General features: G+C 42.1%; 1 long non-coding RNA gene across 1 annotated transcript in view; it reads left to right on the plus strand.

Annotated features, from left to right (window-relative positions):
- Positions 1-16007: 16007 nt before the first annotated feature.
- The window catches only part of LOC136855796 (uncharacterized), a 38444-nt gene continuing 32469 nt past the window's right edge, over positions 16008-21982 (plus strand). The window contains exon 1 of the long non-coding RNA XR_010858130.1: positions 16008-16144. This is a non-coding gene — a long non-coding RNA (uncharacterized lncRNA). The remainder of the gene's footprint in view (positions 16145-21982) is intronic.

The following is a 21982-nucleotide window of genomic DNA, read 5'->3' on the forward strand; positions in this document are numbered from 1 at the left end:
GGCGCCAAACTGAAGTTGAAAAGACTTCTATTTTGGGGGAAATGGGGTGATGAAACCAGTAACTTAGAATCTTTAAGTTTTTATGAGTTTTCAGTGCATATTTTATATTTAACGAAGATTGACTTTCTTTAATGTTCATTATATATAAATGTAATCGTTATGTGTTAATTACTATACTATCAAATTTTATTACGTACTTATCAAATAAGTGGTTCAGTGACTGCGAGTCAGTGCAAAGATATTGGATAGTTACCCCCATCAATCTAGTATTTCGTTTTCTTTCGTGAGCATTTTTTGAGCATAACAAACTGTAGACAACAATTATTTCTGCAATTTCATAAAGCTAAGGCTGATGTTATTATCAATACATAAAGTATTTTATTTATTTATCTTTTGCAACGAAAAATATAGTAAGAAATTTTAATTTATGCAACCTTTTTTCATTCTCGAATGAGAAAGACGTCAGTCACAACAACACTGTCAAGCTGTCAACACAATTTCACAATTGTATACACGCCGTGAGAACCAAGGTATGAAAAATTTGGCAAAGACGGTAGCCACAGAGCCCAGGCCCCAGAGGTAGACTAAATCAATTTTACTAATACTAGACTAGGAAGCGATTGCTAGTTTGTCTTAAGCGGCTATTACAAGGGTAAGTTTTGAGTGAGGACAGCACCTGGTATTCCGTCAACCATCCTCTCAGCATGCTCAGGCTAGCATAATCACGATATACTGCTTAAACAAAGTGTCCAGTCCAAAGTCCCCTTCATATTATTTGTCTGCTGAAGTTCAAAATGAATTCATCCAGATTATTGTATCTACTGTTAGAAGCAATTTACTGAATGACATCCGAAGAGCTAAGTGTTACGGTACAATGCTTGATTCCACTCCAGATGCTGCACACAGGGAACAAACGTGAGAGATAATAAGATATGTAGAGATAAACTATAAAGAAAAAACAGTTTGCGTGAAAGAGAGTTTCCTTGGATTTATTCAAGTACACCAAAATGATGCAGCAAGTGCGGTAAATGAAGTAATGCAGCAGCTGGAGAAAGATCATTTGCCTTTTGAAGACTGTCGTTCTCCTCAGTGTTATGATGATGCTGCTGCTGTCATGTCTGGACACAAATCAGGAGTACAACAAAGACTTGCTACAGTGAACCCTAAAACAATATATGTGAACTGTAACAACCACTCACTAAATTTGGCTGGGGTTCATTCCGCTAGTCATGAGGTGGTGATGGTCACATTTTTCGGAACTGTGCAGGCAGTGTATGTTTTCTTTTCAAGGTCGATCTATAGATGGGAGAGATTAAAGAAGAATTTGCCTATATCTGTGAAAGCTGAATCTGAAACACGCTGGAGTGCTAGAGCTGATGCAGTTCGACCCATACATGAAAATGTGGGGGATTTGGTCCAACTTTTAGAGACCATCGGAAGTCATTTGAATGAAACAGATACCAGAAGTGAAGCAACACAGCTATTGAGCAGAATTTTGACATTTGATTTCTTTGCTGCACTAAGAAGTTTTTGGAACATTTTACTTACCAAAATTGACAGTCCAGAAGCGGCTGCAGGATCCAAAATTGAATTTCCATGAGGCAGCACAAGATATCCAGGCGTTGCAAGTTTATTTCCTTGCTAATCGGGAGGATATCTGCCAGACATCTATCAAAAAAGCAAAGGAGCTCTGTCATGCTTGGGATGTGAACATTGCCAGACGATGTAAAGTGAGGAAAAAAATGCCTGGTGAAACTGGAGATGATGCTGCTGCTGCAGGCCTCTCAGCAGAAAATGAGATGCAACGTCTGCTAAAAGGTACTATTGACAAAATGCATAATGAAATGGGCGAACGGTTCATCAGACTACATAACTTGGATTCAAAGTTTGACTTTCTTTTGGATATTAAGGAGTTGCTATCTACAATCAATGAAGCATACATCAAAGAAAGGTGCATTAATGTGGCAAGTTTCTATGACACTGACTTAGATGGCTTGGAACTGTTCAGCGAAATTGTAGATTGCAGAATGCTGCTTAAAACACGAGATGATGTTCTGATCACCAAAATCACTTCGTTTCATTGTACAATATGGGGATGAAAGTGTTTTCCCAAACCTTCGAGTTGCCCTTCAGATACTTCTGACTATTGCAGTATCAATTGCTAGTTGTGAGCGATCATTTAGTAAGTTGAAACTTATCTTGTCGCATCTGCGAACATCTATGGGGCAAGAGAGATTGTCAGCTTTAACTCTACTAAGTGTAGAGCAAGAGATCGCAAACAAAATAAACTTTGATGACGTGAGAAACAGATCTGCGGCTGTGAAAGCTAGAAAGATAAAATTGTAAACACATTGTAACGTGCATCAATACTTAATGTCCTACAATTCATTGTCAATCCTTTTCTTTGTTTAGGTTTTCTGTTATCAATATCTGTCTAATTATCTTTACAGTCTAGTACCTTTATACCGTCTTATTTCCTTGCATATGGTTGATCCTAAGCATCCATCACTTCAATCTTTTTGTTTTCATTATTTTGACGCACGTTAAACATTCTTTTAAAGAAACGTAAGGTTTATAGTTAGTTCTTATCAGTTTTCTTTTCAGGCATTATAACTATTCAGTCTTTTACCACAAATTCTATTTTTTTTTTCTCTAGTATTAACTTCTAAGCTGGCAACAAATTGTAGATTTTCATGATTTTCTTAGCCCCCTGTATTCCCTAATGTTTAACTTCTTTTTTTTTACTCAAATTTATTTAATTTGCCATTTGTCTTTGGTTATTAAGAGTTACTGGTTACTATATGCTTTACTATAATCTACATTTTAGCTATTTTATCAACATTTTGGGATTTATTTATGAGGGCTAATGATTAATTAATTGCAGTAAAATAAACTATTTCAGTTTGCAAATTCGGTTTGTGTTCTATCGTCCCAGAATATTATTATGCAAATTAGAATGTTTTGTTTTCAACACAATATATCTAAAATAATGAAGGCAAATATTTCCTGCCAAGATTAGCACACTCAAATGAAAATAGTTCTCCCCCCGGGCAGGCCCCCTTTTGGGGGCACCATAAAAGACTTTGCCCCCGGGCACCAGCAACCCTCACGACGCCACTGCCTTGGGTGTAAGTTATTCCCAAGGTATAGTGAATTCGAATCTAAACAATATTTGTGGCTTAATATTTGTGAATTTCAAAAAGTCACGCGTGAATATTTGATAATTATATATATATATATATATATATATATATATATATATATATATATATATATATATATATATATATATATATATATATATATATATATATATATATATATATATATATATGAACGAACGTGATGTCGCGCGGACCTTATTACAGCCTCATAAGAGCTCAGTTACAACCAGAAGGTTGCATGTGCAGCAGCTCAGAGCGAGCCAATGAGAGCGCGCGTCACTAAACGGGTATTCAGTTCTAGGCCAATCAGCATTTTCCCGCATAAGGGGCTCGTAAGTGTCGGCCAATCACCGCGCAGTTTACATCTCCGCGATTGTTTACATTCCCAGTCTAGTGGTTTTCGCGGCAAAATTGAATGTCCGTAGTGTTGTGTTTTGTTTTTTTTAACATTATCCCTTATTTAGCGCCATTATGTCTTCCTTTGGTAATGAAAGTGATCACTTTGATGTCGTGCAACGGCCAAGAGGAAGAAAAAGGACAAGGAATGAAACGTCATGGAAAAAAAAGAAAGTGTCAAGTTACTGCACGATGCAGGCCAAGAATATGTTTCTCGGTGTACAAACTCGTGCCTGCACGTAATGTAGTCCAGCCGTTTTAATGGTTAAACATTATGATGATGGAATGTTATCATCATCAACATCATTATTACTAATATTACTGTATTATTATTATTATTATTATTATTATTATTATTATTATTTTCCATCACTATATTGATTACTCATCAATATTATTATTATTATTATTATTATTATTATTATTATTATTATTATTATACATCCATTGTTGTTATACCAAGATTATAATAACACTTTATTATCATTTTACACATTTAATTATGGTTTAAGTGCTGGTTATGACCAGAATATACACAAATGTGAGCGGTTAGGCGGACATTTTGAATGCTAGCGCGCAAGCGCACCCTACAATTTTTTTCAAGTTTTCACAAAAAAGTTCTAAAGAGTAGGGCTTTCATATGAAACTTAGTTTAAATCAATATCTTTCTTAGAAGCAGAGTAATGAATGCTAGACTTTGAGGGCAATTTACTCATTTTTTAAAAAGTGGCGTTTACAACCTTCTGGTTCTGAGGCCCTCATTTATGAAGAAGGACGTGACACATGGCGAACGCTGCGGTTTCTAGCCGTGCTTATTAGATTGTTTTTTCTATATAAAGAATTTTATTTTTAAATTTGGCTACAGTTGAAAAATAATCGCTAACCTTTAATACTTTACTCAAGAAGTCTTATTTCTCTATTTAATTTTAATAAAGAAAGAAATCGCTTGAAAAAATGAATTTTAAAAAGCCAGAAAAAGTCTGTGACCAAAGCAGAGGTTTCGCCCTTCCATGAGGGAGGAATCCCAGGTGTCCCCCGTACCAGGTAAGAAAGCTCTGATTTCTTTCTGTCTCCTTCTTCTTCTTCTTCTTCTTCTTCAACCAAAGGAGGATAATCTTCTTTATCCTTCAGAGGGGACAGAGCCACAATTTGTGTCTGAGGAAATGAAGGATGAAGAGAATTATCCTCCTTAGGCTGAAGAAGAAGAAGAAACCAGAAAGAACTCGGAGCTTACTTACCTGGCACAGGGGACATAGATAGATAGATAGATAGATAGATATTTTTATTGACCACAATACAAAATAATATGAATTTTACAAAAAGAGTATTTGGTCCAAATTACAAAATTAAATACAGTAGATTTTGTACAATCTCTTATACAAACTAAATGAATTTCAATTACACATATATTGTACTAAAACTAAAAACAAAACCAATTTAACTATACGCCATCAACAAGTTCCTGTAATTACATTTTACACATTATAATAATGTGTTACATTCAATACAAAGAAAGAAGCTCATGTACAATTTTACATACTACATCATAATCGGTTCTGGTTCCTAGCAAGTCCAAAGCTGTGGTAACGTTATACGTATGCCCGATCTGTAACGAAAGTGGACAATTTTCAATGACATGAGTCTCTGTCTGGACTCCACCGCATGAACACAACCTCTCATCCACTGGCAGACGGCCCCTACCTCTTCTGTTCCACCGACCTGTCTCAACCGCCAATGAATGAGCACTTAACCGCATTCTTGTCCATGAAGCACGTTCTATTTCATTAAGTCTTAATTGGTTTGTATAAATTTCGTGAACGACTAAATCTGGGTTAACAGTTTTATAGAACACAATCCTATTGGAACTGGAGTTTCTGACCTTCAATTGCAGTTCACATTTTCCTTCCTCAATATCACCAGTATTATCAGAGATAAGGTTTCGTATATACCTCGAAACAGAGTCATTATAGTTCATCACTATTCGCATGGCATGAATTAAAGGGTCATCATCCATATTATTCCTTTCAAGCCACATCTTTTTAAAGAATTTCCTTTGCCTCGATTTTATTAATGCCCTCATCGGCGGAAGTCCCAGTTCTACCATACATACGTCATTATTAGTAGTTTTTCTGACCCCCAAAAGTTGTTTAATACAACATTTATGTTGCTTTTCGATGGGTTTAATATCACCATTTAGCCATGACTCACATGAATATAATATAGTTGACATAATAGCAGCATCAAAAATTTTCTTCTTAACTAAAAATGGCACATCATTGTTTCTACTTATCAATGAAATAAATTTCAGGGTATGACACATTTTACTTATTGCATGCTGCTTGATAGCTGTTGTGGGAGAACCATCATCCGTAAAAGGACTGCCCAGATAAATGTACTGATTACAGTAACTAATCACATCAGAATTACATACTATGGGTTCTTTGTCTTCCCTAGTACCATTTATCACCATCAATTTAGTTTTACTGTCATTAATAATCATCCCATAGGAATTACAAAATTCATACAAAATCCTTATTTTACTCGTATGTTCCATACCATCCTTTGTAGTGGATAGGAGGATAGTGTCATCCATCATGACCATAATATGCAACCAAGCAAGAAAACCATCTAAAGGGCAATTACGTTTTACCATTTGTATCATATCATTTACATATAAAACAAATAAAATACATGAAGTAGGTGAGCCTTGGCGCACACCAACAGTAGCAGCAAGGAGAGAGGTACCAATCACACTATTTGTGCAACGATATACAGCCACCAATGCTAAAAGCATAGTCATCCCACATCCCATTCGTTTTAGCACAGAAAATAACTTATGTCTAGGCACACAATCATAAGCTCTTCTAAAATCAACAAAGGCTACAAAAAGCTTCAATTTCTTCCTCTTAGCTACGTCCATTAATAGCCTCAAAGTTACTTTATGCTCTACACATCGCCCCCCACCCCCCGCCGCTTGACTTCCTGCTTGCTCCCTACACGGCTTAAACCACTGACTAAGACGAGCACATAAGACCATACCGTAAATCTTAGCTATACTATTAATTACATTAATGCCTCTGTAATTACCCGGAGAAGCCTTACTTCCTCGTTTGAATATTGTATGCATCTTTGCTGCTATCCAACTTAATGGGTAAGAACTAGACAAAAATAAATTATTAAATAATGTAGCAATTAGCATGATCCACTCAAACGGTAACATTTTGAACAAACCTGGGGGTTAGACCGTCAGGCCCACTGGCTTTATTGGGCTTTAACCTTTTTACCTGAGTCTGTACCTCAGCTGGAGTAATAGGATCGTCTAATACAGGTATAGTTACATCTGAATGAAAATCGTCTATATTAAGACTGTCTACATTAGGAGGGTTAAACATTTGCTCAAAATATTCTTTGAAATGCTCATCACTCGACTTAGAGTCTGAATTACTTGGGTCCTCTATAATTTGACCTTTCCAATCAATTGCACCCCAGACTCGAGCCTGATCATTCTCCTCCAACAATCTATCCCATCTACTCTGGCCATTATTTATTAAAATTCCTTCAGGATTCTCATGAGATACACTAGTGGAGGCACAATCATATAAAGTATTGCTAAGGCGTAAGGCTGACAAATCTATATCCTCTTCCCTATCTAGCTCTACTCTGTGGCCACTAAACTTAGTCAGAAACACATCACCGTCTATCTTTTGAAACTGAATTGACCGTTTGGTTAGTCGATTGCACGTCGTTGATATGTCACTACCCTCCGCTCCATGCATGCCCAACTCTGATGCTCGTAACTTAATCGACTCAATAGAGACGGAAGGAGGTTGCAACACAACTGAAATAGGAGCATGATCTGATGGTAATAAATCATTATCAATTACATGAAAATCGGTGATAAACTTAAACAGCTTCTTTGACACGATACATGTGTCAATTTCAGAAATCCATTCTCCCTCTTCGAAAGGTCTTTCTGCTATGGTAATAAGAATAAGGTGTTTTTAAATTATTAACAACAAGTAACTGTTCTTCTACACACAAACCAAATATAGCTACAGCATTGTCATTGGGTGTGGGTATCGGATCTGGTATAAAGGGGTACGAATAATCAACTAGGCCTAATCGTTCTGTGAGCTCTCTAATGGAAGTCCCTAACCTGGAATTCATATCGCCCATTACAATACATCCATTACTACATTCACTAGTTTTTATCTTTTCTTGGATTTTACTTAATTGGCTATAACTGAAATACTCGGAATCGGCAGGAAGGATATAACATGCTCCAAGTAAAACACCTTGGTATACATTTTAATCGGAACCATATCTGATCTGCTGGGATTCCTCCCTGATGGAAGGACGAAACCTTTGCTTTTGTCTCTTTACTCTTTTCTCGCTTTTTACATTTCATTTGCCAAGCGATTTCTCTTTCTTTATTAAAATTAAATAGAGAAATAAGACTTCTTGAGTAAAATATTAAAAATTAACTATTATTTTCTAACTGTAGCTAAATTTGTAAGGTGTCAAAGAAACGAGCAGGTAAAAGTTACTGCTACTTTATTACAGTTGTTGTATTGTATTAAGCCAACTCTTGTGTTGGCACGGGCCTTTCCCTTGTTTGGCCCGTAGGTGATCTGAAAATTTCAGAAGGTCATTTGTTATAGGAAATGTGAAAGAGATTTAGTAGTAGAGACAGTTGTGGATGGAGGAAGGATGATGGTTGTAGTGGGAGGGGGCCATCATGTCACGGATAGTAGTAGTTTGAAGATGTAAGGCCTTTGAAAGAAAAAAGAGAAACATTGCAGGTGGGGTTGTCCAACCCTTTAAACCCTAGAGTCCCTGCAGAGTATTCTTAGTGGTAGAGTAGTTTAGTTGGAATAAGACAGAGATGATGTGTATAGGGCCTTACGGTGAGGGGATGGGATGAGTTGAGGAGGATGATGGTGGTAGTTAAAGAGGGCCATCTTGGTTAGTTTGTAGTGGTAGTATGAAAGTACATGTTATGAGTTGGTGGCCAGTGCCACTCTGAACACACTTAACATTACATTACTTAATTCAGCTGGAAAGTAGAAAGTGAGAAGTTTAAGTATTCTCATTGCATTGTTCTATCTTGGTGGCGGTAAGTTTACTAGCAGCTGGGCATGTGTGTCGATGTCCTCGACTATTGCCTTTGCAAGTGTTGCTGCTATTTTAGCTGCGTCTGGTGAGTTTACATCAGCTTGTACTTCGCCTCTGAGCAGTGCTGTCTCTCTGCATTCTAGCAGGTAGTGTAGGAGAGGCTGCTGTGTTTCTTCCTCACAGTGCTCACATGGTCTGACACTGGGGTTAACAATTTCCCAGCAGGCTCTGTATCCTAGCCTTAGTCTGTGAATACATACAGCTAGTTTTCTCGGTGTGTGCCTGTCTATGGGGGGAGGCACTAGGTCGGTTGCCCATTTGTACCATCTGGCAGTTGGGGAGTGATCTGTCCATGCCCGTAGGTCTTCCAGCATGTTTGCTTTCATGAGCGGTTTTATGGCATTTTTGATCTGTTGTAGTGCAGGTTGTATGTGGATCTGCACTCTGTCAATGTACCTTGTGCTCTTGGCTAGTTCATCCGCTTTATCATTGCCTGAATTCCTATGTGACTCGGTATCCAGTTCATAGTGACTGGTCTTCCTCTTTCGCTGTGCTGGTAGAGCAGTGACTTGATCCCAGCCAGCAAGGCCTTGTTCTCTTTAATTCTAATTTGTTGCAAGGCCTGCATGGAGGATTTGGAGTCAGTGTGGATGATGACGGGTCCTTCCTCATTCTCCAGAGAGTACAGTAGTGCCTGTCTTATCGCTACTAATTCTGTCTGCATTGTTGAGGCACAGTTTGATGTTCTCCAGCATGCTTGGAAATTGTTTGAATATACTGCTGCTCCAGTAGTTTTATTCTCTGGATCCACAGTGCCGGTGGTGTAGTATGTTTGGGCCCCAGGATTTCAGTGTTCCAGATAGACTGTAGGCTGCTGCTCTTAGTTCCTCTCTTGAGCAGTCTTCTTTTGCTCTGGGAAGGTGTGTGTAATGGAATTTTGCATAATCCCTTTTCCAGGGCGGGATATGTTGCACATCCTGCGCTGTGTCTGGTCTCATGTTCAGCATTGCCTCTGCCATATCTAACCTCTTGATGTTGTCACTTTGGTCTTTTCCGTAGGAGTTCGGGCTCGAATCTCTGGATGTTTATTTAGTTCTCCCTTTGTTCTGGTCTTGAGATTGAGTCTCTCTGAGAGGAAGATTTTTGCCATTGTACTGGCATTTCTCTGTGCAATCCTATCTTCTACTTTTGGCATGTTAGTTTCAAGCCTGAGGTTGCACAGTCTTGTCCACATTGGTGCCCCAAGCATGAGTCTCATTGCCTTGTTCTGTATTACTTCTAGAGTTTCCTTTTGTGCCTCTGTTAGCTTTACCAGGGCGGGGGCAGCATAGTCTATCAATGATCTGGTGCAGGCTATATAGAACGTTTTCTGTACATGTTCATTTGCACCATCCTTCAAAGATGACATATATCTCATTGCTGCTGTTCTTGCTTCTGCTCTTTCCTTCAGGTATTTGATTTCGTTCTTGAAGGTTAGTTGCTGGTCTAGGATGATTCCCAGATACATGTACTTTGTCCACCCACTCTAGCGGTTCAGCTCCTATTGTGAGTGGTTGGAGTGGTCTGTGTGCTTTTACTGCCATGGCCTTTGTCTTATTTATATTGATTTTGAGGCCTAGTTCCTCCGACTTTTTGCTGATTTCATTGAGGGCTCTTTGCATTCTAGGCACTCTGACAGGTCCTCTTGCGACTATGCACACATCGTCAGCGGGATATGAAAATTTCTACGCCTTCGGGAAGCTGCAGTGAGGCTAGGTTCTCCATGAGAATATTGAATAGGAGAGGACTTAGTATTCCTCCTGTGGTGTGCCATTTTCCAAGTCATGGAAGGTGGATATCACCCCTTGGAATTTGACCCTCGCCTGTCTTCTTAGCACATAGTTTTTGTCCAGGCTAGAAGGTGTCCTTTGACTCCTTTCTTCATCAGTGAGTGGAGTACTGCTGCTGGACTGGCTAGCTCGAAGGCTTTTTCAAAGTCTATGAAGACTACTACAGCCTTTCCTTGATTTATGTAGCTGAGGACATCTGTCAGACACTCTGTAGTTCCTACTACTCCTTGTTGGTATGCATATAGCTGTTTGTGTAGAGGACCAATTTTGTATGTTATCCTGTTGAGCACCATTTTCTCTCCAGTTTTTTCCATGCAGGAGACTAGTGCTATGGGTCTCGGGTTGTCTGGATCTTTAGGTTTTGGAATTGGCTTTGTGTCTTGTTGCCTCCAAGTCTGGGTCTTGTGTGCTCTGCATGTGTTTTGTTCATGATCCTCAGGAAGGCGTTTTCTCCTGCAGGACCCATGTTACTTATCATTGTGTATGTTATCCTGTCTGCTCCTGGTGCTGTATCTTTGCCAGTTTTGTATACTGCCCTTAGTTCTTCTACTGTGTGGGGGTGTCCGTGTCATCTGGTGTGAAGCAAGCCTCGTTAACTTCTTCCCATCTGATCGGTGCAAGCTGATCCTGTCGTCTTCTGGTTTCAGGAGAGATTGTCAGATTTTGTCCTGTTAGCAAAGGACGTTGCTAGTCTCTCAGCTTCTTCTAGAGGTTGAGGGTGAGTTGCTATCGCTGACTTCTTTTTCCGGCTACTCTGTTCAGCCATTTCCATAGTTCTGAAAGGGATGTGTGCTCTGATAGTTTAGCACACCATTCCAGCCATTTTTCAATTCTTATTTCCTGGAGCCTCTGATGGACGTCATTTTTGACTGTTTGTAGCAACTCTCTGTTTTCAGCTGTTGTCTTCTTCTGTAGATCTTTGTCACTCTGTTTAATAGGGTTTTCAGCTGTCTTACCTCTTGGCAGTAGTACCAGGAGTCTTTGTAGCTGTAGTTCCTCTGAGCTGTCTTTATTGGCATTGCTTTATTTGCTGCATTATGTATGGCATCAACTAGGTCTTTTTCTAGTTGGTCTATATCCTCTGGGGGCGTGTACTGTGCTGCCCATTCTTCAAGTGCTAGTCTGAAAATAACCCAGTTTGCCAAGTCTTGATTCCATCTTGGTGGAGGTGGCGGTATTGGAGGTAGTTGTTGCATTTCCAATTCTGTCATTGTTGCAAAGTGGTCGCTGACTAATGTGGGATGCACTTGCCATCTTGTAAGGTGCCTGATTGTCGTTGTGGCAAATGTTAGATCTAATCTGCCTCCTCTTATATGTGTGGATTGCCCTGTGTTGAGCAGTGCGACTCCCTCAAATTCCTCCAGAGAGTAAGCTACGTGCTCCCCTGCCTGGTTAGTGATTGTCGGGGAAGATAGTAGGGGATGATGTGCGTTGAAGTCCCCACATATTATTGTAGGTGTGTCAGTTGCATGGGCGAAGAGCTGCGTCAGTTGTAGTTCTCCTGGGCTTTCTCTATTTATTTTCCTGTAGAGATTGTATATGTCTAGTCTCTGGTTTTGCAGAGTTATTCTAATTGCCATGCTCTCCACATTCTCTCCGCAGGGGATCGGATTGTGTACTCTTACTGCTGGGATTGTATTCTTGATGAGGATAGCCAGTCCCCTGTCAGTGCCTATGTCTGGGGTTGTGTCTGGAGTTGTATAGGCATTATACCCAGCTATTCTAAACTTAGTTCCTGTTTTTAGACGGGTTTCCTGGAGTAGGATGATGTCTACATTTTCTGTTTTGCAGACTGCAATAAGTGTAGCTGTTTTAGGCCTCACTCCATCAGCATTCCAGTTAATTATCTTCAGCATTGTTGTACGTTAGGGAGAAGCGCCTGGGGTCTCTTGGTGCAAAAGTGATGGAGTTATCATCTACCGTATTTGATGAAGATGATGAATGTGAGGGGAGAGGGGTGAGGTTTTGGGGTTTGGTGGATGAGGAAGGTGTAGGATCATGGGGGGAGGTGGTATGTTGGGATGAGGGTGTTGGGGAGGGATTTGTTGCAGCCGCGGGGGCTGTCTCCTGCATAGCGGTAGAGGGGGAGGGGGACTTGGAATTACCCTTGAGAAGGCTTTTTAATAGTTCTTCTATCCCTGTTTTGATGGCTTCTATGTCCATGCCATTCTGGATGATGCTGGTGGAGAAGTTTGTAAGCTTCTCCTTTAGCTCGGCCGTTTTGAGCCACATTGTTCTCGGCAGAGGTTTTGGTGCTTGCCGTGTGTTTGTAGCTGGTCTGGACGGTGTTCTTTTCCTGTTTCGGCTGAAATCTCTTCTGGACTGTTCCAGTTCTGCCCTCGTGTAGAACCTTTTACGGGGCTGGGGTTTGGGGATGTTTCTTCCCCTAGATCTACTTCTTTGCCCTTCTGGTTCCTTTGAAGAGCAGCCTTTACTATAGCCAGTCTTGCTGGGCAACCCCAGGCCATAGCGGTATGTTTGAGGTGGCAATTTGAGCACCTGGGTGTGGTTGGTTCTCCAGCTTTATGTTTGTTTATGCACTCTTCAGTCGGGTGCCTCTTGCTGCATACTGCACATATCTCTACCTGAGATATGCATTGAGCCTTGTGATGCCCAAATTTCTGACATTTGTAGCATCTGAGAGGTTCAGGTAGTAGGTTTTGTGGTATATTTTCCAAAAATTCCCAGGTCTATTTTCTCTGGGATTTTTCCTACGAAAGTTACCAGGATTGTTTTCGTCAGGCTGCCTTGCTTATTTTTCATTCTTTCCGCAGCAGTTACATATTCCAGTTCTGTTATTCGGCTTTCATGTAGTTCAAATGGGTAGCCGACAACAACTGCTTTTTTGATTCTGTCTTCTTCTTTTAGTTCTTTAAGGTTGATGGCCGAGGTGTTCCTTAGGATGGATAAGGCCTTTTGATCTCTTGTTGAGATTGTCCAGTGTCCCTGCTTATTGGGTCTTGCCAGCATTTTTAGGTTTTTATTCCTTCTTTCGAAGTCCGCTACAGCTCTGTAAGCCTCAGTGGGGTTACTTGCAAGGACCCTGAAGTAAGTTGGTTTTGGCTGGTTCTCATTCCTTGCTTGGTTGGCTCTAGTTGATGTTGTTGGGTTGGTTTCCTCGTGTTCGCTGATCGTGATTCTTTTACCGTGCCTTTTTGTTCTTTTAGACTGTGCTATTTGCCAGTCTTGGTTTCCATCTTCATCCTGTTCATTGGTTCTTTTCCTACGTCCTTCTTCAGTTCCGGTTCCGGTTTCCATGGTGGTGGGGTTCGTTTGGGTATCCATTTCCAGAGTCATTCCAAGTCGTAAGAAGGGGGGAGGGAGAGACAGACAGTGTGACTGGTCGGGTTGTCCAACCCTTTAAGCCCTAAGGCCCCAGACAAGTTATACTTGGAGTAGAAATATGAGTTAAAAAAGAACCTGAAATTCAAATGTTATAATTATGAGGATGGGGAGGCCCTATCTATCCTATCAGTAGCTATATACTGACTGCAGCAGTTGCAGCTGGGGATTCCCCTTACTGCTCTTGGAGCACTAAGACGACCCAGCAGTCAAGTCCTACAGTCAGGGGCTTTGAGGGTAATCAAACTCTTACACCAGTTTATTTTTAAAACTTACTCTTTTCTCCGTCGTATTCCTATCCTATCTCTACACTTGGCTTATAGGCGCCAAGCCTAACGGTCCTGTGCCACTTGCCACAGACGGCGAGAGTGGAAGATTTCGACTCTTTATTCCTGCTTCAACTGGAGTTTTAAGACCACAACGGCTACCAGATGTTCCACAGGAGAGTCTAGTTAGTAGAAAAGTTAGTGTGTCAGTAATTTTATTCTTTCTTATAGAAGGAGCTGTAAACCAGCCAAATATATAGGTTGAGCCTTCTGCAGAAGGCTCTGAAGACGCCCTTCAGTGGCGTGCACGGCAGGAGCAGCAGCAGGGCAGCCCTTACAAGCAGTCAGCAGGGCAGAAGCAGTGCAGCAACAGCAGGCAGGTCCTGGGTGTCAGCAGCAGCAGCAGCAGCAGCAGCAGGCAGCAGCAGCAGCAGCAGGTCAGCAGCAGTGGCAGCAGCAGCAGCAGAAGCAGGCAAGCAGGCAGGTCCTCAGGAAGCAGCAGAGCAGGAAGGTCTGGGAGGTGTTCTCTCAGTGGGAGCTTATATTGCGGCCGACTGACGCCGGGCCGTGAGAGACAATGGAATTGACTGTGACCTGAGGTCGAAACAATAAACAATAATATGCAGTGAACGAGTACAAATTACAATACAAAACATACAGAGCTACAATATGGATACAGTCTTGATGCCTGTGAATGAAGAAACATGTGATACACAATGTGTGACATTTGTATAAATACCATAAAGTAAAAATGATTAAAATGCGTGACCTGGCACGTTTAAGGCGTGACTAATTGAGCTTGAAGAAAATGGGAAGTCACCAAAGAAAACAAGCTCAGCGGAGACTTAATTAATGGCGCCGCCGAAACACTATCCTGGCGCCGATGTGGTGACTACAAATTTAACATAAAAATTCTTTATACAGAAAAAACAATGAAATAAGCATGGCTAGTGATTGTAGAGTTCGACATTAGCCGTTGAGGATAAGCTTGATTATCTTTGAAATGCTCAACTCTGAAAAAGTGCGAGACACAGAATAATGTCGTATCTCGAACGTCTCCATTTGACCTTATCTAGTGCAAGTGGTCATCAGACATCTCGAAAGTTGCCCTATGACCACAAACTGTTCCGATCATAGATTTCCTTTCATTCAAACTGTAGCCTATTCCAAGTAGATTTCATTTCATGAACATGAAATAGCTTTATTGTGATACCAAAGTCAAATCTTCGTCCGTAAATTGGAAAAAATAATCTTTAATGACGCTAACTACGAGAATGGATGCACTGACATAGCTTAACGTTAGGCCTATGCAAGATATTTGATTTTACTGTAGAGTAACCGTAAAATTTAATAAGTTGCCAATAAGATTCAGGCAGCCAATTTTGCATGAAAAACCATTTTGGGTTTTTCATGCAAAAGTGGCTAGAAATGACACAGGGTACTAAAACAGCCCAATAACACCAACCTAACGTAACCTAGGGTGGGTGTTTACTGGTTACAGTTTTGTAATTATTATCTATGGAGGGGCGGCCCGTATTGTCTTACCCTATCATTCGTAATTTGATTAATTTTTACTTATCATTTGCGAATAGTGTTTATGGGATTCAAAATAACCAGAATGAAGAACGCTCTTCAAAAAGGGAGGTTGCAGTTATAATATAGAGGGATGAAGAAATTTGTTTTTATTTAGCATTTCCCAACGTTTTGTGAGAGAGAGAGAGAGAGTGTGTAATTGTCGTTGTGAGTGGTTCGGTTGTTGGAGTTGGTTTTACGGCTGTCTCTCTGTCTGTCGGTCTGTCGGGAGTTTTTCGTTTTTGGGAGGTCTTGGGCAGTTGAGGTCCAACCTTGAAAGTGAACGGGAGTTTGTCTGGCTTTTGTTTTGGATACCGGTACCTGATATTGATGGTGCATGTGTCTCTTTGTTTTCGTTCGTTGTTGGTGGAGGGTTTGTTTGAAATTTTGTTTTTGTGGTTTCTGTGTGCTGTGATTGTGATCGTGGACCTCTACCCATCTCCAGCAACCGAAGATCAGGGTGAGTGTTGTTTGTTTGTGGGTTAAAATTCCGCCACATAATATTTGGCGCCTAACGTGGGGCTGTTGTAAATAGCCGTTAGGATTGTTTGTGGTGGGTCGAGTGAGAGTAAGAGGTCAGGATGAGTGAGATAGAGAAACTGAGAGAGGAACTCCAGTGGCTAGGGAACTCCAGGGCAGGCTGGAGGAGGAGAATGGGAGGCTGAGGAGTGAGAATGAGGAGTTGAGAGTCAGTTGGAGGAGATGGGAGGAATGCTAAGAAGTGCAAAAGAAGAAATGAAAGGGGAGATGAAAGAGTTAGAAGAGAGAATGGAAGAGAGGGTGGATAAAAAGTTGGAGGGAATGATGAAAGGTGTGGAAGAAATGGTGAAAGGTATGTTCAAGGGTGTTTTTGGAGAAGGGGCTGTTGGAGGCAGGTTCTCTGGAACGTGTGAAGGGCAAGAGAGAAAGAAAAGGAGGAAGAAGTGAATGGAAGCGTGAGTGATGAAAGTGATATGGGAATAGGAAGTAAGAAACGAGGGAATGAGAGGCAGGGTAAGAAAAGGGGAATGAAAAGCAAGGGGAAGGAACAGAGGGAAAGTAAGGATAAGTCAGGGGAAGAAAAGGAAAGGGAAAGGAAACTGGTAAGAAGGGTAAGGAAGTGGGAAAGGCAGGAAAGGAGGGGAGAGGGTGAAGGCAGTAGTGATAGTGAGGTGGATGGAGGTGAGTGGATAAAAGAGGGGGAAGAAGAGTGTAATGAGTAAGATGAATGTAAGTCAACCGGAAGTGGACTCTTTGTATTCGGAAGAGGGTATGAAAGGACAGAGTGAAAGTAGTGAAAGTGAGAAAGAAGTGAGAAAGGCTATGTATGTGGGGGAGGTACCCGGTGTGAAAGGTATAGTGAGTATGGAAGTAGGGATGTGCATGATTTCTTTAGGGAGTATGAAAGGTTTTGTCAGGATAAGTATGGGAAAGTTTTAGTGTGGGCATGAGAATTTGGGAAGTATTTGACTGGGTTTTACTTGATATGTATAGGGTTATTATGAGTGTGGGGATGTTGAGTATGACAAGGTGAAAGCTAGACTAGTTGAGCAAGCGAGGCGTATGAAAGCGAGTGTTAAGTATAAGAGGAAGAATGAATTTGATGAGGCAAGAATGAAAGCTGGGGAAACCTTGTCACTATATGCTTGTAGGCTGGAGACGTTGGCAAGGAAGAAGTTTGGGGATGATGGGATAGATGAATGTAAGGAGTTAGTACGGAAGTTGTTAGGGACAGTGCCAGATGGAGTTAGAGAATTTGTGAACTTGAGCGGAAGGAGAAGAAAAGATGGACGAATGAAAGGTTGACTTGGGGGAGAAATTTTGGAAATTGTAGAAGATTATGAGCTTGACAGGGTTATAAAAGAGAGCAGAAGTGTAAGTGTAAGGGCTGGGGTAGATGAGAGAGTACCATAGTTCGGAAGCTTTAGGGATGCAGTGTTGAGGGGCCCAATGAGAATGGCCGATAGTGTAATAGATAGGAGTGTAAGAGCAAGTAATGTGGAGGTGCCAGGGAGGATGAATGGTGGGTTTGTAAGGGAACAACGGGTTGGATGGGTTAGGGATAGTAGTGTACAAAGGGAAGGTCGATGAGTGGAAGTCGAGCGAAGTGTTTTAGATGTGGAAAGGAAGGACATACAAAGAATGAGTGTAGGTGGGCTTTAGGAGCGTGTTTCTGGTGTGGGCAATCGGGACATTTGGTAAGGGAGTGTACGAAAGATAGGGGTTAAATGCTACAGGTGCGGACAGGTGGGTCATATTGCTAATGGTTGTAGGGGTACCCAGTGAATGTAATATGTGGTAACTGTGGTAAGAATGGGCATTATGCGAGAATGTGTTCAGAACCGAGAGCGAAGTGTGACGAATGTGGAATGGAAGGGCATGTATCAAGTGTATGTAGACGAAAGAGGGTGACTGTGACAGCGAATTCGGGAAACTGAGTGTGAAGGGGGTTCAAATGGGTGGGTCCTCCAGGATGCAAGCGGTGCGTGTGATGCATGTACGTGAGGGGTTGTTGCATGAGGATCAGCAGTTTGTTTTGATAGAGTATGGTAGGAAACGTAAGAAAGGGGAAGAACGATTAAGTAAACTGAATGGTCGTAAGTTGTGTGATAGGGTGTGAGTGCCAAAGTGGAAATGAGTGATAAAGCGTGTAATACGGATGAATGGGATGGTATGGATAGAACGTATAGCATATGCGGGTTTGATATAACTGAGTTGACTGAACGTGTAGGGGTTGGTGAGCGGTTGGAGGTGAGCGAAAGTGTAAGAGTAAGAGAGCGTAGCAGTGATAGACGAGTGATTGAAAGCATGAATGAATCGTTGCAAGAATTGGAAAGGTCAATGAGCGAATGGGATGGGTTAGTTGAAGAATTGGGGGAGGTATTTGGGAACGAGTTAGAGGGTATAGATGAGATTGTGGATGAAATTGAGAGTGGTAATAGTGAAGAAGATAGCGTGAATCTGAGAGAGAATGGAGGAGAAGATGTGAGTTTGAATGTTGCTAGAAGAGAGAATGATTCTGAGAGAATGATTGCGTCCTCCCCGCAAACGCGATCTAGAGGACCTGCTAGTGAGCATCCGTGGGTGTTGCGTAAGGCGATTTGAAAGAGGTGTGAAAGGTGTTGGTTGGGAAATGCTAAAAGGGGGGGAGAAATATAGAGGGATGAAGAAATTTGGGTATTATTTTACTTATGGACATTAATTGCTTCCTATTTGTTATCTTAAGAATAACCTAATTGTTGTAGGATGAACAAGACTCATATATTTTTATATATTTTCGCGACTGCTTCGTCTGTCTTGTGTATAGGTAGTCCTATGCGTTCTTGATCTTAGTCGTTGTTGCAAACCATTACAGAATTCGTTTTCATGTTAACCTTAACGTTTATGGGCCTGGACTAAGTCGTCGATTTGACCTTGAGTTCTTGATGTATCAGATTTCACGTCTGTTATATATACAGAGGTGCAAAGACATACCTAATCATAATTCAGTAAATAAGGTTTTTACTTTTCTGTAAAAGAGAACGGTAATTCTAAGCTGGCTGTCCGCAGTGAGGTAGCCTATGGCAGTTGACGTTTTCCTATGTTATTCTACTTGCTTTACAAGAATTTAAAGTAATATTTTGTTGGTCGGCTGTAACTAAACTGTAATTGACCTTTGAAGGCTACAAGACGGTACCAACGGGTCCCCTGCACCGACCTACACAGTTCAAAAATATTACCTTACACTCTTGTAAAGCAAGTAAAATAAGATAGAAAAATGTCAACTGCCATAGTCTAGCTCGACCGGCAAAATATTACCTTAAACTCTTGTAAAGCAAGTAAAATAAGATAGAAAAATGGCAACTGCCATAGTCTAACTCGACTGGACACTATTCGAAGCTTTCGGTCTGGGCAAAGAAGTGTAAATGGGTGGCGGAATGGCGCTTTGCGCCTTATCCGTATTTTGAAATATTCTTGGCAAGCTCATATGTTCTGGCAGGCGGTAATGTTGCGCTGCGCACAATAGCAACAAGGGTTACAGAAAATGTAAAAAGAATATTACTTTAAAGCAAGTAAAATAACATAGGGAAGCGACAATTCCCACAGTCTAACTCACTGCGGAACACCAACTAGAATACTACTCTCTTAGTTGAAGAACTTAGAGGCATCGAGCTCCCCTGTAAGACCGCGCATTCGTGATAGGGCATGGAATCAGCAGTAGTACAGTAGCAATACATGAAAAGTGCCTTTGAAACGGCTCCCATCGTCCATTTATTCGCCCTTTTTTTTTACGCTTGTTTTTCATGTTCCAAATGACATATATAACAGGAAATACTACAGTAAGGTACCCAAACCTTTTCCCCAAGTTATTTACCCTACCCAAAACCCGAATTCCCAACAGGTCCCCCTTACTTTAGCTATTCTCGAAAGTGTTTTACCCCACCCAAAACCCCGATTCCCAATGGGTCCCCTTTACCATCGGCTACAGTTCTAAGATAATTTACAGCATAATTACAGCCGAGCGACAGAGTATTACTTCAAATTCTTGTTCAGCAGGTAATGTTCTATAGAAAAACGTCAGCTGCCATAGTCTAGCTCACCGTGGACAGCAGGCTTAGATCTACCAAAACTTTTAAGTGAAAGTCAAGACATTCACATAAATGAGGCAGTCCCCGGTTTACGACGGGGGTTCCATTTTTATGCCGCGTCGTAAACCAAAAATTCGTTGGAAATCGTCAAAAATCTTGAGAAAATCTTACTTTTAATGCTTTGGGTGACTTTTAATGCTTTGGGTGTACTGAAAACAATGTAAACTACATTTGTTCCGACACAATATACAAATCCTCGGTCCTTTACATTAGGGATTACTTTCAGGCGTAGGCTGGAAACGGCCGTTGAACTTCAAACAAGGTGGTTAGGCAGTTAACTACTGTCTGGGAGGCGGGAGTACCGCCTGCCCGGATGTAAACATTCCAATTTGCTTTCGACCGTCGTTGCGTTCGGACGTTGATCTTCGCCGCTCTCTGCCTGACAGCAATTTTCTTCTCTTTGGTGGGAAATTCTTTGTTTTTTCTTTAATAATGGAGAAACCAACTAAGCCCTCCTATCCCAAGCGTGTGTGTCCCGGGGTAGGGGGGAAGAAATGTAATTCTTTTAGATCTCGAGTCGACGTGGACCCACACGCCCTCTGTACATCTTGCAGGGGACGTGTGTGTTCACGCGACGATCCCTGTAGTGAGTGTTGTTCGTGGTCCTTCGAGCAATGGGGCAAGTTCGAAGGGAGGCGACGTTACCGTCGTAAGCCTACCAAGGAGTCGCGTCTGAGGAAATACGCCCCGACGACTCCGTTGGTAAAAATGTGGGCCGTTTCTCCCTCCCAGCGAACTTCCCCTGCTTGCTCCCTCTCCCTCGGGTGAGGACTCCCCCTCCCCTTCCTCTTACGTTTCATCATTTGTGGAGGGGCGCGGGGGAGAGTTGGACCGCGACATCCTCTCGGAAGTCTCTTCCCGTTCCGGAGGGGAGTTTTTTCCTCCGGAGCGAGTGGAGGCTTCGGTTTCTGACCCGACTTTTGCTTCAGGTCCCGGACTGGATAGCCAGACACCGAATCCCAGCACATCCTGGCTACACCTGGGCCTACCTGGCTTGGCACTGGAGGGATTGGCTCCCCTGTCCCCCACTCCAGTCACGACCCACTCGGCAACAACCGTCACCTTCTCGAGGTTCGTCCAGATGCCGGTATCAGTTGCTTCGCACCTGGACACCCAAGTGTCGGCGTCACCCGCGGGCCAGCACGCTGTTCCACTGCTGCCTGGCTTCCTGGCTCCGTTCACGCGTGCTGGCCCCTCCTACATGGTGACGTCATCTTATCCTTATGTGACTATCGCTGCCCCTGTTGCTGACCATGGCCTGTCCTCGAATACGGTTCCTCGTCTGACTTTCCAGCCCGGCCCTTCGTCTGCTTCCATCCCCATTCCATCAACCCTGGCGCGGCCCAACTTAAATCTTCACGCGGGAGGGGTGGCGCCTGCATTCCCGGCCTGCCCACTTTTGTTCCTGATAGACGCGCGGCTCTCTCTGCCCAGGCAAATGCTGGCCCAAGCTCCACTGTCGCTGCCCGGGATGTGCCTTCTGCTGCAGCCCCTCCTGCTGTTCCTGCTGTGCCTGAGTCGGCGGCCTTGCTTTCCTGGCTTGGGGATTTGACTGCTTTCCTGAAGCAGATGGTGAAGAAGAAGTAGTCTAGGAACGTGTCGTCGTCTTCATCTTCATCATCGTCGTCTTCGTCTGCTGCTTCTTCCGCTTCTCCTTCCGAGGCTTCACAGCCAAAGAAGAAGAAGTCTGC

The sequence above is a fragment of the Macrobrachium rosenbergii genome, chromosome 33 (assembly GCF_040412425.1).
Source record: "Macrobrachium rosenbergii isolate ZJJX-2024 chromosome 33, ASM4041242v1, whole genome shotgun sequence".
Taxonomy (NCBI): domain Eukaryota; kingdom Metazoa; phylum Arthropoda; class Malacostraca; order Decapoda; family Palaemonidae; genus Macrobrachium; species Macrobrachium rosenbergii.